The following is a 17,469-nucleotide window of genomic DNA, read 5'->3' on the forward strand; positions in this document are numbered from 1 at the left end:
GTGAATATTATGAGATAGGTAATCATAGAAAATTACAAAATTTAAAAACACTATAATTATCACATTGCAAACTTCCTAAAATTACATAATTTAATTAATTAACTTCATGGCTTACCTACAAAATACTTTTTCCTACTTTTTGTCTGCACATTCTTTGATCACTTCATATCAATGCTTTTGTTATATTATTTTCTAATGAGAGAAAAGAAAGATAATTTAATATTTCCTTTAGCATGGATGATCAAAATTTGTTTTTTATTATTGTTTAATAGCATTGTTTTAGCTTTACAACTTGTTAATGGTATGCATATAAATGTTGAAGATTATTGCCAAATTTGAAACAAGTGCCTTTTTCATAAGAATTGTAAGATTTAAGTTATTTCAGTTTTCATTGTGCAAGGATAAGCCTTAAATTCTCTTTGAATTTGATGATATTCAAACACCAGTTTGTTACCACAACCATATATTACTTCTTCAAACTTTACAATTCTATGAATATTTTACTGCACTGCTGGGGCTCCTTCCAGGTGAGAGGGGTGCAAGCATCATTAGATCCATAGCACAACCACCTCTAATTGCTTCACGTGCTTGTGTCTTATTGTTTTAAAAAAAAAAAAGATAATAAAAGCTAACATTTACTGAACAGGTTCGCTAAATTGCCTCATTTAATTTGACTTTTTTTTTGAGATAGAAATTAGTGTACCCCTGTACAGATGAGCAAACTGCTATTCAGTGAAGTTGACTTTGGCCAAGCAAGGACCTGAAATTAACTGAAATTTCCTGGGTGTCATTCCATCCATAGAGCTCTATTCCTTGCTTTTCTCTTCATTGCTGCCTATGAACTTTGAACCATTCTTTGCAAACCAAACCAAAATCTCCACAGAGAACCCTATAAGTCTGCTAAGAATAAAGAATAATCACGGGTATTTTATGGATTTGGGCAAAGAAGGTAACCACTTCTTCATAAAAGACTTTCCACATCTTGACTTTGAGTCTCTGTTTTATCCCTAAATGAGAGGGAAACATCCCAGATTCAGACTCCAGAAGGATCACAGAAGTCCTATCAGGGGCTCGGCTATTTGCAAGTCCAACAATTTGAGGTCCAGAGGCTGGGGGTGTTTGGCAAATGTGATGTCTTAATGGGCCAAAGCTGTTCAGTGGGATTTGTAACTAAAAAGAGATTTCAGCCCATCTGACTGAATGTTAATGGATTGGTCTGAGGCAGATTTTTAAAAATATACTGTTTTATCTACTCATAACAGAGTTAACAGGTTTTGATGACTCTGGCCCTTTCTTTTTGCTCTGTGTATGTTGCCAGGCCAAATAACCTAGCTGTGTTGGAAACGAGTTTCAAATTACTTGCAGGTGGCTGGAGGCAGATGAAAGCTGCCATGGAGGTGTTCTTCATTCTATTCTCTAGTCCCCAGACTATCGGGCCATGTGCTGGCACTTGGATTCTTGTTTTACAATATCATTTGACAAGTGGGATTTATGTGTCAAAATTTCAGTAGAAGCCAAGAAAATGTCAGAGTAAGCAAAGAGAGGCAGCATGAGAAAAGGGGGAGGGGGCTGCTTTTTAAACCCAGGAGTGTGTGAGTTAAACTGTGCCAAATCCCTACTCTGTACGAAACACACAGGGAGATTAACCTGGCTGCCAAAAGCCTAAGATTTCTTTGGTGTGTTTTTGTGCAGTGCTGTTACTGCCTTTATCATTAAGGAAACAATGTAATAAAAATGAGACCTTTTCCCTGAATGCATTAATAACGATAACTTATTGGTCCCGGTCCCAAACCACTGGAGCCACATTTAATTTGCTGCATTTATTGTTCTGGGCTGTGGTATACAGAGGTGCTCAGGAGCACAACAACATCACTGGAAACACTGATAGAAAGGACAAAAGGAAAGGTTCCTGTTCTTACTTAGAATTTCCAAAATGTCCTAGTTACTAAATATTCATCAATCCTCCTAAATTTGTTTGAACTTTCCCCAAAGTTTTTATCTTATGGTTATTTTAAAAAGATTAAACACCTACACATATACACAAGTCCCCAAACCTTACCTGAAACTGTTAGAGTGTCCCATTAATTCCCACTTAAAATAACTTTTCCCCTATTCTTTTTTGTTGTTGTTGTTGTAGGGGAGGGAGAGGTGGCAAGAGATTGAATGTTTAAGTTTCTCTAAGCCGTGTGCTGTTGCTCACCATATTAAGAGCATGTGTGCATTACTTCATAAACTATCAGATGACATACAACTTTATTTATACTCAATAAAAAAGAATAATGAGTTACGCAAAGTTATTTCTGACACAGGGCAAAATAACTTTGCAAAAAGGCACCATTCATGGGGGCCAGCCCAGCCTAGCTTAGGGGCCATCATTCACTAGCTCCAAACAAATTTAAGAAAGAATTACAGCTGTGGACACCATGCCATGTGCCAAGGGTAATATGTACAAGTCATGATCAAGCATAATAACAAAAGCCCTTATGCCCTCTATTCTATTCCTCTCTGCAGATTAAGGGCCTCCAGAGTCAGGACCAATTGCCTAGGGAAGGCTCAGGAAGTCTGAGTTTGTGTATTCTCCAAATTTATGAAAGACAACATCACTGTGGCCATCAGCCTGGGGTTTGAAAATATCTAAATTGAAAAAGCTGAGATTTAATCAAAGTATGAAGTACATTGGATCTCCTTATAATCTGGTTTTTTTGTTTGTTTGTTTTGTTTTTTGCTTAATGACAACCTAGATGTAAGTCAAGAGGTAATTAAGTGAACACTTAAGTTTAGTTAATAAGGAGGGGCAAATACTGAGGTTTCTTTGTGGGATGTCATACCTTTGTATTTTTCTCAACCATCCTAAGAGAAATATAGAATGTGTTTTCTGCCAGGATCCTGGGCCATCAACATGTCAATTTTTCTGATCCGCAAGTGTCTAATTTCTCTTAGTAGAAATGGTGTTTATGGGGAAAATATGTGTACAGCTAGTTGTTGCTTAGTTAAAATGAATTCTGGGAAACATACTTGGGGCTTCTAGGTATCATAAATACCTTATAAAGTAGCCCAAGAGTAGACTTGCTAATTTAGAAATTTTGGAAATAAAAAGATTGAGATTTTGGAAAACTCCCACTTCATGTGATATCAGCAGGTTAACTGTGTGCTGTTAACTGCTGATAATTGGCATTTCATTACTGATGGAACTACTACCAACTGCCTACTGGAAGGGTGTGTAGAAACACCATGACCAAACCTAGCATGCGCCAGTACTTATTTTTCCCTGAGCTCTATTAAGATGATTTATTACTAAATAAAGACACTAATTTCACGGGCTCATATGAACTTAAATTCACTCGTATGAACTTAAACGTGTACGTGTCTCTGTGTGTATTTCTTTCTCTCTGTGTGTGTGTGTAACTTAGAGAAAATTAGGCAAAGACATTCGATTAGCAAGTACAAAGAGGGAAGGAGGGAAGTTTAGTTTCTCCCAGTAAAATGATTATTTTTAATGTTTCTGTACAATCAATAGGAAAAGAGGATGCGGGTGAAAGGGGAAAGTCACAGGTATTTATATCTAAATAGCTCTGTAGGTTTTAGACAAGGTTAAAGAAGGTAAGGGTGGTGATGTGTTTATTGGAGGTGGGAAGGTGGAAGTTGGAGGAGTGTACATCAATGGGCCCTTTTTTGTTTAGTGTCCTGGGAAATGGGGCCATTTCTGAAAGTCACGTGACTCAAATGGAAGAGGTAATTTGAGAACTCTGATATTGCTGATATACAGGAAGTAAGAAATAAGATGAGAATAAAAAGATTGAGCTGTAACGAAGGCCCATGTGAGAGTGGAAATGACAAATGTATACTAGTGGCTAATTGTTACAATGTTGCCATTTTATTCAACTGAGCTCAACATGTCAGGAGCAGAAAAAATGAATGTGATAGGATTAAGTAAGGTGTATTAGTCTGTTCTCTCATTGCTATAAAGAAATACCTGAGACTGGGTAATTTATGAAGAAAAAAGGTTTAATTGGCTCACAATTCTGCAGCTGTACAGGAAACATGATTCTGGCATTTGCTTGGCTTCTGGGGAGACCTCAGGAAACTTACAATCATGGTGGAAGGTGAAGGAGAGGCAAGCCTGTCTTATGTGGCGGAAACAGAAGGAAGAGAAAGAGGGAAATTCTTGGTTTCCCAGAAAGTCTCTGGCTCTAAATCATATTCAGTTTCAGCAGAATATTTGTGTCTAAGCTTTCCCATGCTGCTGCTACACACTTTTAAACAACCACATCTCTTGAGAACTCACTCACCCTACAGTACCAAGGGGGGATGGTGCTAAGCCATTCATGAGAACTCCACCCCCAAGATCAAATCACCTCCTGTGAGGCTCCTCCACCAGGACTGAGAATTACAATTCAACATGAGATTTGGGTGGGAACACAGATACAAACCACATCAGAAGGATTTGCTGGACCTAACACCCAGGGATCAGGAAGGTGGGAGACAAAGATGTTGCAAAGACACGGCTGAAATTATTGACTGTGTGGTCCAAGCTGGGTGAGAAAATTGAAACCAAGAGGAATTTAAGAGGGTGGGGAGGCATGATGAGAGTGGAAATGTCACAGTACAGACATAGTTAGAGTGTGAGAAGTGGAAGAATTAGAAGTAGAGATTGGAGAGTGAAATTTTACTAAGAGAATATGCTAGGGTCTGAATGTTTGTGTCCCCTCAAAATTTGTATGCTGAAAACCTAATCAGCAAGGTGATGATATTAGAGGATGGGGTTCTTGGGAGGTGATTAGATCATGAGGGTGGGGCCCTCATGAATGGGGTTAGTGTCCTGATGAAAGAGGCCCCGGAGAGTTCCCTTGCTCCCTTTCACCATGTGAGGACGCAGCTAAAAGGCATGACCTATGAGGCAAAAAGCAGGCCAGTGGCAAACACAGAAACTGCTGGCACCTTAATCTTGGACATTATAGCCTCCAGAACTGTTCTCTTGTTTACAACCTACCCAGTGTATAGTATTTTTTCATAGCAGTCTGAACTGACTTTGACAGACAATTCTTGGTCGTGGCTGGTATCTGAACTGTGGCCCTGGGAGTGGACTGATGTGTAAGAATGAAGGCAAAGTTCAATGATCTGTGAGGCTGGGAAGATACCTAAATCAACACATACATCGCCTCATGTAGGATACATTAAGACTCTGGTTGAAGAGAAAGTCTGCATCAATTTAGACCACTTGGCCTCTGAAAAGATGTTGCCCTTGTTGATTTTCTGTGTATATATTGCTGAGTCTTTGGTTGGTAATGCTTTTTTTTTTAAATTCTCAAGAGTCAAAAAGTCCCCATAGAGAAAACCCACATGCTAATCCTGAGCAGACCATGCAATGGAAGCATCTTGAGGCAGAGTGGTGAAGTTGAAAGCCCTGGACTAGGAACTGGAGCTGTAGAGTCCTGCTGTGGTTCTGCTGTTGACTTACTTGTTTAAATCAGATGAAATAACAACCTCTCTGGGCCTCTTATCTGTGAAATGAGAGGTTTGGCTAATGTGGTTTCCGAGGAATTTTCTGGCTCTAATTTACATTCAATTTCAGCAGAATATTTGTTTCTAACCTTTCCCATGCTGCTGCTGAGTTGGCCTAATTGCTAGCCCTCCGCTGATTTCATTCTGCCCCACCCCACCCTCAGATGACTCCTTCTTTCCACTTAGAGATAACAGCACCAATTAACTCAGGATAATTTCCCTCACTGCCAAAACTATTTCCAAAATGCAAACTTGTGGCTGCTGATTCATGCTGCTAGAGAAGCATTGTTTCTTTCTGACTGGCTTCACGTGTGTTGCCACTACAGGAAGAGACCAAGTCACTGATAAAAATCTAGGGTAACCAGGAAAAATGGCCCCTTCAGATGACACTGTGAGAGTCAACAAGGTAAGAAAGAGGAAGTTTTAAAATCACCACCATCATCATTTCTGAAATGTGGAAAGTTAGTTATGCATGGTGCTTGCCCTTGGGTACCTTAAAATTGAAAACATATAAGCAAAACACCATATATGGCCTGGCACAGTGACTCATGCCTATAAATTCCAGCACTTTGGGAGGTGGAGGTGGGTGGATGGCTTGAGCCCAGGAGTTTGGGATCAGCTTGTGCAATATGGTGAAAGCCTGTATCTACCAAAAAAAAAAAAAAAAAAAAGAAAGGAAACACACAAAAATTAGCCGGGTGCAGTAGTGCATACCTGTAGTCCCAGCTACTCAGAAGGCTGAGGCAAGAAGAATGCTTGAGCCCAGGAGTTTGAGGATGCAGTGAGCCATGATTGCACCACTGCACTCCAGCCTAGGTGGCAGACCAAGACCCTGTCTCAAAAGAAAAAGAAAATCAAAAACCAACAAAAACCGAAAACCATATAAACATCATCTTGTAAAGTGAATAAATATATAAGTGATTTAGGAGTCAACACATATTACTCAAGAGCACCCTATTGAGGCCCCAAGTCTCATTGACAAGATCTAATTGGAGTTTATATGTGTAAGGCCAACACTATGAGAATGAATGAGGTGATGAGCAGAAAAATAGTAGGGCTGGGGAGGGGACACAAAGAGAGACATTCTCAGCACAATGCCCAAAGGAGCTCCTTCTTTTACATGGCTAGATGACAAGAGAAAGTGATGAAGTCATAAAAGGAGTCAATGAGAGAGAAAGAAATGGGTGAGCGAAGTTCCTCAGTATCAAAGAAAATGTAGTTCAAAGGAGGAGAGGCTGGTGTGAAGAGGAAAATGACAAAGGTGAGTCAAAAAAGCTAGGCCTGGAATAGGTTTTTGGAATTATCCATTATGAGGTCATTGACAACTTTGTCATAAGAGTTTCTGTGGAATTAGAGGGCAGGATCCAGACAACATTAATTTACATAGCAAATGTTTGGAATGAAAGTGATGTTTCTAAGTCGAGACTATTCTTTCAGAAAGATTAACAGCAAAGTTTGGTACTCAAGGGGATAATAAAAACAAGGGAAACATTTTGAGGAGGAATAAACCTTGGCCTGAGGTTAAAACAAAAGGGAAGAATTGATTGGAAGCAGGGCATTAACAATATATAGAAGAAGAATGGCACAATGGATGAAGCAGAAACCAGAGAAAGGAGATGAGATCACAATCCTGGGTGAAGGAATGAGGGGGAAGGAGGGGAAAGAGATTCTGAGTTTTGAAGAATAAAGGATATCAGCAGAGAGGCAGATATAAAGCTGGCCAGTAACTTTTATGTGGAGAGTTTCTTGAAGATTTCAAGCACAGGAAGAGGGAAGAAGAGCAGAGTGCCATGATCCAAGATCTAGGCTTAGAAAGTTCCAGGAGAAGAAGAATTAGAACAAGTAATTGGCTTATCTCCAAATATGCCTAAAGATGGGAGTGAAGACATTGCCTCACCTGCATAACAGGGAACAATTTACTGTAAAACTAGAAATGATTGGAGCAAAGGTTGATTCTCTCACCTCTTATTACTTTTGTCTCCATTTCTATTACTAACATGGAGGGGCAGGAAAAAAAAAAAACAAAAAACATTGCTGATCATAGCAAGGACTTCTGCACATATGTGACCAACTGCTCTGTAGAGTGTATATTTGACACCCAGAGTTCTGCTGGTGTGACATACAACCATTAAATTACCTAAAACTTCTCGTTAGCTAGAAAATTGTTTCTACTTCTATCATTTGTAAGTATACTCTAATTTTTTGCTGACTGGAGACCTATTTTGGGAAATAAATACAGGTCCACAACTCCTTATTGAAAAAGCACCTAAGTAAGGCTCAGCCTCTTCTACTGAGTTTCCCCCACTATAGTAATGATCAATAAACTTTATTCTCAGATATACATTCAAAGGTTTTAAAGAAAAAATACATACTCTTTCATAAATTTTTAAGTTAACATCTAAAATTTTTCATTAACACCATAAATGATTACAAAGGATATCATTTTCCTGTATGTTATAAATGAATGACATTGAAAAATAGAACCATTACTTCATTTTCTGAAAGGTACTAATGACATCAAAGTACCATAGTGATCATTTAAAAACAAATTTTTGATTGACATATAACATTTAAAAATGTACCAAATTATGAGTGTACATCCCACTGGTTCCACAGAGTTAAGACACTCATGTAACCAGCAAACAGACAAACAGTTCGAGAAGTTCTTCTTTGCTCCTTCTAAGACAGTCTTTTGCCACAAAGGTAACCATTATTGGGACTTTAGTATCACAGATTAGTTTCCTGTTTTTAAACTTTATGTAAATGGGATTATACAGTAGTTATTCTTTTGAATATGGCTTCTTTTGCTCAGTATTAAGTTTATGGAATTTATTGTTGGGAGTAGAAATACGTCATTCTCCTTGCTGTATTGTAGTCCTTAGTAGGAATATACTGCAATTTATTTATTACATTTTTAGTGTACATTTGAATTATTTTCAATTTGAGGCTATTATGAGTAGTGCTGCTGTACATATTTTTATTCACACTTTTTTGTGATGTATGTAAATGTTTATGTTAGTTATATGTCTAACAGTGAAACTGTTGGAAGATAGGGTCATGTATATATTCAGCTTTATTAGCTATTACCAGACATTTTTTAGGGTATTTGTACCAAATTATCTTTTTATTAGAAGTATGTGAGAGTTTTAGCTGCTCTGCATCATTTGATAGTCTCTGTTTATTTTCCCTTTTACCTATTCTAGTGAGTATAAAATTTGAGTACTTTTCAAATTTTTTTGGTTCTTTGGATATCCTCTTTTTGTAAGTCTCTTTCCATTTTTCTATTGGGTTATTCTTTTTCTTATTGATCTGTTGGTACTCTCTATAGGGTCTCTATATAAGCTCTTTGATTACATATTGCAAATATCCTATTTCATTCTTTGGCTTTCAATTTTACTAGTAGTGTCTTTTATCCACAAGTTATTAATTTTAATGTGTACCAATTCTTAACTGTTTTCCTGTATGGTTAGTACCTTTTATATCCTGTATAAGAAATTTCTGCCAACTCAAGATTATGAAAATGTTATTGAAAGTATTCCTCTAGAAGTTATATTATTTCAGCATTCACATAAGTATAATCTCATATGATAAAATATAAAATTACTAATTGTATTACATAATTAATTAGGTAAAAATCAATTTGAATTGACTTTTATGTACTGTGTGAGGCAGAAGTAAAAGTAATTTTCCCCTGCTTCATAGCCAATTGACCTAGGAATATTTACTAAAATGGCATTTATTTCCACAACACTGCAAGGCCATCTTTGTCATAAATTAGGCAACCTTATATTTGTCACTGTGTTTCTATTTGGCTATTGTTGTGCAGATACAATGTCATCTTAATCACTATAGATTTATAACGTGATCTGGTGATTCTTGTATTTATAATACTTTTTCAGTATTGCTTTGGCTATTCTCTACCCTTTAAATTTCTATGCAAAATTTAGAATCTTGTGGTCACTGTAAACACACACAACCACACCCCATCTGGAATTTTTATTGAGATTATATATTGTGACATATACATTATATATTAGATTAATTTGGGAATATCTTTATACTATTGTATCTTCTAACTCATGAACATGGTATGTCCACCATTTACTTAAATCTTGTTTAATTTTTTTCAGTAATGTTTTGTAGTTTTTAATGTAGAGGAATATGTGTAGATATATTTCTTTAATCTTCTAACTAATGGTATCTTTTTAAGATTTAATTTATCCTTATTGTTGAAATATAGAAATATGCTTAAATTTTTCTATATTAATCTTACATCCAGCCACCTTGTAAATTTTTTACTTTTTAATTTTAATGTTTAAATTGTGAAGGGGGTTATATGCGTGCAATCATATAATCTCCTAATGTCAGTTTTATTTCTCTCTTTCCATTTATTAAAACTATTTTTCTTATCAAAATGGGTAAGACCTCAAAACAGTTGAAAAGAAAAGGTGATAGTATCTTTGACTTATTCTAATCTCATGGTGATAGCTTTCAATATGAAATGATTAAATGTGGTGTCTGCTATAGTTTTTCTAATTATTCTTTGTCAAATAAGAAAATTTGTATCTATTCTTAGTTTACTAAAAGTTTTTTAAAATCATGAATTAGCACCAAATTCAATTAAATATTATTTTCTGCATTTATTGAGTTAATTATAAAATTTTCCTGCTTTTTTCTGTTAATATAGTAAATTACCTTGTCATTATATGTGTAGATGTGTATGATATGTATCTAGATTTAATTTGTTAATATTTTCACAGATTTTAAAATTTTATGTCCTTAAGGGATTGGCTTGTAATTTTGCTCTCTATGGCCTTGTCATATTTTGAAATCACAGTTTTAATGCCCTCAGTAAATAAACAATTACTTTCATAATTGCTTATTTAATGAAGGCATTAAAAGTTTGTGTAAGATTTGTATCTTTTTTTTCCTTAAATATTTTGGAGAATTTATCTACAAAGCCAGGTGGGACTGGAGATATCTTTGTCAGAAGGTTCTTAAATACAGATTCAGTTTCTTTAATGAATGTAAGAAAATGTTTTTCTTGTGTTAGTTTTGGTAATTTGTGTTTTTTTGAGGTATTTATAGATTCATTTAAACTTTTAAATATTTTACAATGAAATTATTAATAATATTCTCTTATCTCTTTTTGTTAGTAGGCTTTACACTTTATAATAGTTCTAGATTAACAGAAAAATTGAGTAAATTATAGAGAGTTCCTATATAGCTTCACACATAGTTTTTCTTATTAACATTTTATGTTAGCATAGTATGTTTCCTATAATTAACGAATTAATGTTGATACAGAATTATTAACTAGAGCTCATAGTTTATTCAAACTTCCTTAGTTTTTAAACTAATATTTATTTTGTGTTTTGAGACCTTGTCTAGGATACCACGGTACACTTATTGTGATGTCTCCTTAGGCTCCTCTTAGCTGTGATAGTTTTGTAGACCTCTTGTTTGTTTTTTGATCACCTTGACAGTTTTGAGCAGTACTAGTCAGATATATCATAGTATGCCACTTTATTAGAATTTTTCTGATGTTTTTCTCATAATTAAACTGGACTTATTTCTTTTTTTCTTGTTTTCTAAGGTGAAAGCTTAGATTATTGATTTTAAGTCTTTTCTAATACACGTATTTAATACTATAATTACCCTTCTAAGCACAACATTAGCTGCATTCCACAGATTTGTGTTTTTTCATCTCATTTTCATTTAGTCTGAAACATTAAAAAAATTATCTTGAAACTTCATGAATTCATGTGTTATTTAGACATGTTATGATATTCAGAAGTTATTTAATATCCAAATATTTGGGGTTTTTTCCAGTTATCTAGTTTAATTGTATCATGGTATAAGATAATACCTTGTATAATTTCTATTCTTTTAAATTTATTAAGATATGCTTTATGGCCCAGAATGTGGTCTATCTTGGTGAATGTTCCATGTACATTTGAGAAGAGTACATATTCGGCAATTCTTTGATAAAGTACTCTATAAATGTCAATTAGGTGCAGTTGATGGTACTGTTCAGTTCAGCTATATCCTTAACGATTTTCTGCTTACTGGGCCTATCAATTACTAAAATAGGAGTGTTGAAGTCTCCAGTCATGATAGTATATTTGTCTGTTTCTCCTTGAGGTACTATCAGTTTTCACTTCACATATTTTGAGGCTCTCTTGTTAGGTGCGTGCATATCAAGGATTGCTGTGTTTTCTTAAATAATTGATCTCTTTAAGAGATAAACCCATTTATCCCTGATAATTTTGCTTGTTTTGAAGTATTCTTTGTCTGAAATTATTGTAGCTAATCCAGCTTTTTTTGTTAAGTATTAGCATGATATATTGTTTTTAACCTATCTGTGTATTTGTATTTAAAGTGGGATTCTTATATGTAACATAGGGTTAGATTAAAAATGGTTTTTAAAAAATCAACTCTGATACTCTCTGCTTGGTAATTGGTACATTTAGACATTTAAACATTATAAGTTATTATGGATTTAACTGGTTTAATATCTACCATAATGCAGCTGGTTTAATGTGGCAGGTATAGCTTGTTTCTGTTTGTTGCCTTGTTGTTTCTTTTTTTCTCTCCTTTTTTCTGCCTTTTCTGGTTTTAATGAAGCATTTAAATGATTCTATTTTCTTTATTTTAATGCCATACAAACTATAATTATTTTTAAAAATGTTAGTAGCTAGAGTTCACAATATAAATTTATAACTAATCTAAATCCACTCTCAAATACCACTGTACTGCTTCAGAGGTGGTACAGGTATTTCATAACAGAGTAAGCCCCAATACCTCCCTTTCTCTCTCTCTCTCTCTCTCTCTTTTTTTTTTTTTTCTTTTCTGGAACGGAGTCTCGCTCTGTCGTCCAGGCTGGAGTGCAGTGGCACGATCTTGGCTCACTGCAAGCTCTGCCTCCTGGTTTCACACATTCTCCTGCCTCAGCCTCCCGACTAGCTGGGACTACAGGTGCCCACCAACATGCCTGGCTAATTTTTGTGTGTGTGTGTGTATTTTTAATGGAGACGGGGTTTCACCGTGTTAGCCAGGATGGTCTTGATCTCCTGACCTCGTGATCCACCTGCCTCGGCCTCCCAAAATGCTGGGATTACAGGCGTGAGCCACCGTGCCCGGCCCCTTTTTTTCTTTTACAACATTCCTGTCATTCATTTTAGGTTATCTGTATACTGTAATTATCCAATACACTTACTCTATTATTACCTTGAACAAACAATTACCTATGTAGTAACATATTTCAAAGCGGTTACTTTTCCCTCTCTCTGCCTGGAACATGAAGAAATTTTTCTCATTTCTTCACCATGAGAATTTGATTTGGTCCCTGGCAGTAAAACCCACAAAACTGAGTCCCCAGAAGTTCACCCACTCTTAAGCTAGTCCACAGGCATACTGCAGCAGTTCCTCAACAATTAAGTGTTCCTACAATTTATGGCTCCAAGTGGCTTCTGCTTAAGGTGAGCTGATCTCATCTGTGATTCTCTGTATTCACTTATCTCTTCAAATTTCATAGTAGCAGTTTGACTGGCAACCTCACTTTTTTGATGGATCTAAGAAAAGTCATTTATTTTCAGTTCGTTTAGTGTTTTTTTGTAGTTGTTGCAAGGATGGAAGTGACAACTTCTAGGCTCTTGTTGAACCTGAAACAAGAAGTCATCCTATCTTTTTAATGTCTAAAAAAATCAGTGGTAATATCCCATTTTTTATTCATGATATTGGTAATATATGACTTTCCCCTTCTCTTCCCTCCCCTCCCCTCCCTCCCCACTCCTCCCTCCCCTTCCCCACCCTTCCCCGCCCTTCCCGCCCTTCCCCCCTTCACCCCCTTCCTCACCCTTCCCGCCTTTGCCTGCCCTTCCCTTCTTTTTTCTTTTCTTTTTACTTTGGGTTTTTTTTTTTTTTTCAGAGTCTTGCTCTGTTACCCAGGCTGGAGTGCAGTGACGCGATCTCAGCTCCCTGCAACCTCTGCCTCCCGGGTTCAAGCAATTCCCTTGCCTCAGCCTCCGGGGCAGCTGGGATTACAGGCGTATACCACCACGCCCGGCTAATTTTCTTGTATTTTTAGTAGAGACAGAGTTTCACCATGTTGGTCAGGCTGGTCTTGAATTCCTGACCTCAAATGATCCACCCGCCTCAGCCTCTGAAAGTGCTGGGATTACAGGTGTAAGCCACCCACTCAGCCTTTTTTTCTTCTTGATAGCTCTTGTCAGAAGTTTATTAATTGTATTAATCTTATAAAATAAGTACTTTTGTTGACTCTATTATATATGTACTTTCTTTTTCTTTTTTTTAATTATACTTTAAGTTTTAGGGTACATGTGCACAACGTGCAGATTAGTTACATATGTATACATGCGCCATGTTGGTGTGCTGCACCCATTAACTTGTCATTTAACATTAGGTATATCTCCTAATGCTTTTTCTCCCCCCTCCCCCAACCCAACAACAGGCCCCAGTGTGTGATGTTCCCCTTCCTGTGTTCATGTGTTCTCATTGTTCAATTCCCACCTGTGAGTGAGAACATGTGGTGTTTGATTTTTTGTCCTTGCGATAGTTTGCTGAGAATGATGGTTTCCAGTTTCATCTTTGTCCCTACAAAGGTCATGAATTCATCCTTTTTTATGGCTGCATAGTATTCCATGGTGTATATGTGCCACATTTTTTTAATCCAGTCCATCATTGTTGGACATTTGGGTTGGTTCCAAGTCTTTGCTATTGTGAATAGTGCTGCAATAAACATACCTGTGCATGTGTCTTTATAGCAGCATGATTTACAATCCTTTGGGTATAGACCTAGTAATGGGATGGCTGGGTCAAATGGTATTTCTGGTTCTAGATCCCTGAGGAATCGCCACACTGACTTCCACAATGGTTGAACTAGTTTACAGTCCCACCAGCAGTGTAAAAGTGTTCCTATTTCTCCACATCGTCTCCAGCACCTGTTGTTTCCTGACTTTTTAATGATCGCCATTTTAACTGGTGTGAGATGGTATCTCATTGTGGTTTTGATTTGCATTTCTCTGATGGCCAGTGATGATGAGCATTTTTTTCATGTGTCTTTTGGCTGCATAAATGTCTTCTTTTGAGAAGTGTCTGTTCATATCCTTTGCCCACTTTGTGATGATGTTGTTTTTTTTTTCTTGTAAATTTGTTTGAGTTCATTGTAGATTCTGGATATTAGCCCTTTGTCAGATGAGTAGATTGCAAAAATTTTCTCCCATTCTGTAGGTTGCCTGTTCACTCTGATGGTAATTTGTTTTGCTGTGCAGCAGCTCTTTAGTTTAATTAGATCCCATTTGTCAATTTTGGCTTTTGTTGCCATTGCTTTTGGTGTTTTAGACATGAAGTCCTTGCCCATGCCTATGTCTTGAATGGTGTTGCCTAGGTTTTCTTCTAGGGTTTTTTTGGTTTCAGGTCTAACATTTAAGTCTTTAATCCATCTTGAATTAATTTTTGTATAAGGTGTAAGGAAGGGATCCAGTTTCAGCTTTCTACATATGGCTGGCCAGTTTTCCCAGCACCATTTGTTGAATAAGGAATCCTTTTCCTGTTTCTTGTTTTTGTCAGGTTTGTCAAAGATCAGATGGTTGTAGATGTGTGGTATTATTTCTGAGGGCTGTGTTCTGTTCCATTGGTCTATATCTCTGTTTTGATACCAGTAGCATTCTGTTTTGGTTACTGTAGCCTTGTAGTATAGTTTGAAGTCAGGTAGCATGATTCCTCTAGCTTTGTTCTTTTGGCTTAGGATTGACTTGTCGATGCGGGCTCCTTTTTGGTTCCATATGAACTTTAAAGTAGTTTTTTCCAGTTCTGTGAAGGAAGTCATTGGTAGCTTGATGGGGATGGCATTGAATCTATAAATTACCTTGGGCAGTATGGCCATTTTCATGATATTGATTCTTCCTACCCATGAGCATGGAATGTTCTTCCATTTGTTTGTATCCTCTTCTATTTCATTGAGCAGTGGTTTATAGTTCTCCTTGAAGAGGTCCTTCACATCCCTTGTAAGTTGGATTCCTAGGTATTTTATTCTCTTTGAAGCAATTGTGAATGGGAGTTCACTCATGATTTGGCTCTCTGTTTGTCTGTTATTTGTGTATAAGAATGTTTGTGATTTATGTACATTGATTTTGTATCCTGAGACTTTGCTGAAGTTGCCTATCAGCTTAAGGAGATTTGGGGTTGAGACGATGGGGTTTTCTAGATATACAATCATGTCATCTGCAAACAGGGACAATTTGACTTCCTCTTTTCCTAATTGAATACTCTTTATTTCCTTCTCCTGCCTAATTGCCCTGGCCAGAACTTCCAACACTATGTTGAATAGGAATGGTGAGAGAGGGCATCCCTGTGTTGTGCCAGTTTTCAAAGGGAATGCTTCCAGTTTTTGCCCATTCAGTATGATATTGGCTGTGGGTTTGTCATAGATAGCTCTTATGATTTTGAGATACGTCCCATCAATACCTAATTTATTGAGAGTTTTTAGCATGAAGAGTTGCTGAATTTTGTCTAAGGCCTTTTCTGCATCTATTGAGATAATCATGTGGTTTTTGTCTTTGGTTCTGTTTATATGCTGGATTACATTTATTGATTTGTGTATGTTGAACCAGCCTTGCATCCCAGGGATGAAGCCCACTTGATCATGGTGGATAAGCTTTTTGATGTGCTGCTGGATTCAGTTTGCCAGTATTTTATTGAGGATTTTTGCATCGATGTTCATCAGGGATATTGGTCTAAAATTGTCTTTTTTTGTTGTGTCTCTGCCGGGCTTTGGTATCAGGATAATGCTGGCCTCATTAAACGAGTTAGGGAGGATTCCCTCTTTTTCTATTGATTGGGGTAATTTCAGAAGGAAGGGTACCAGCTCCTCCTTGTACCTCTGGTAGAATTCGGCTGTGAATCCATCTTGTCCTGGACTTTTTTTGGTTGGCAAGCTATTAATTATTGCTTCAATTTCAGAGCCTGTTATTGGTCTATTCAGAGATTCAACTTCTTCCTGGTATTTTCAATATTATTAATTTCTACTTAAAAAAATTATTTTTGCCTTCCTACTAATTTTTGTGGGTTTAACTTGTCCTTTCTCTAACCTTACATAATAATTACATCATAGTTTTTCATTCTTTTTTGTTTTCTAATATATGTATTTAAAGATATAATTTATCTCTTAGCATTGTTATGTGTATCCTACAACTTCATATACATAATGTTTTTATATTTATTCCGTTTAAAAAATAATACCATAGTTTTGTTATTAATTTCAAAATATTTTCTGGTTTCATTGTGATTTTCTCTTTTGGATTATTTAGAATTGGATGCTTAATTTTCAAAAAGAAAATCTTAGTATTTGGATAATTACTTTAAGTTATTAATGGCTAGCTTAATTTCAGATAATATATTCTGAAGATTTTAATCCTTTTAAATGCATTGAGGTTTATTTTATAGCCATATATAGTTGATATGGGTAAATATTTTAAATGTACTTGAAAGGAATGTGAATTCTTTTTTAAGTACATTGTTCTATATATGTCAGTTAAGTTTAATTGTGTTGTTCAGATTTATGTCATTAATTTGTTGTTGATTGATTTGCAAATGGTGAGAGATGAATGTTAGTCATCCACTTCTATTTCTCTGTTTAGTTCTTTCAACTTTTGCTTTTTGTATTTTGAAGCTATGTTATTCATTGTATACAGATATAGAATTTTTATATCTTATAAACTATCTATATTTTTAGTAATGTTTCTTGCCTTTTTATTTAAAGGCTACTATGATATAAGTATAGCCACACCAGCTTTCTTTTGGTTATTGTTACCATGTTATCTTTTCCATTCTTTTACTAACAACTTTTCTGTGGCCTTATTCCTAATACATGGCTTTTAGAAGAAGAATCTGTTTTCTAAAAAATCTAGCCTGATAATTTTTGTCTTTTATTTTATTTAGTTTCTT

Source organism: Nomascus leucogenys, chromosome 7b (assembly GCF_006542625.1).
Source record: "Nomascus leucogenys isolate Asia chromosome 7b, Asia_NLE_v1, whole genome shotgun sequence".
NCBI lineage: Eukaryota > Metazoa > Chordata > Mammalia > Primates > Hylobatidae > Nomascus > Nomascus leucogenys.